Raw genomic sequence first — 340 nt, 5'->3', positions numbered from 1 at the left:
GAATCTTTCAAGAGAGGAGAGAAAAGGAAGGAGATTCAGGGGGAGGAGATAGGAGCGGGAGAGGGAGAAATTTTTAAGAGGAGCGCAAGGATAATGAGATCACCGGTAAGAAAGGAGGAGGGGGGATTGGAAGAGATATTAAGGGAGGTAAGGGAGGGTTTTAAGGAAATGAGGAGAGAGTTGAGAGAAATGAGGGAAGATAGAGAAGAGATGAGAGAGGGGATGGAGGAAATGAGGAAAAGATTAGACGGATTGGAGAAAAGAGTGGAGGATATAGAAAAGGGTGGAGGGGGTGAAGGCGAGAAGGGAGGAAGGAAAAAGGTTGAAGAGGAGGGGATGG

Source organism: Odontomachus brunneus, unplaced genomic scaffold (assembly GCF_010583005.1).
Source record: "Odontomachus brunneus isolate Ranch 3 - 2012 unplaced genomic scaffold, Obru_v1 Obru_scaffold_061, whole genome shotgun sequence".
In the NCBI taxonomy this organism is placed as follows: Eukaryota; Metazoa; Arthropoda; class Insecta; order Hymenoptera; family Formicidae; genus Odontomachus; species Odontomachus brunneus.
The sequence above is the reverse complement of the archived record's forward strand: the minus strand, read 5'-3'. Positions refer to the sequence as shown.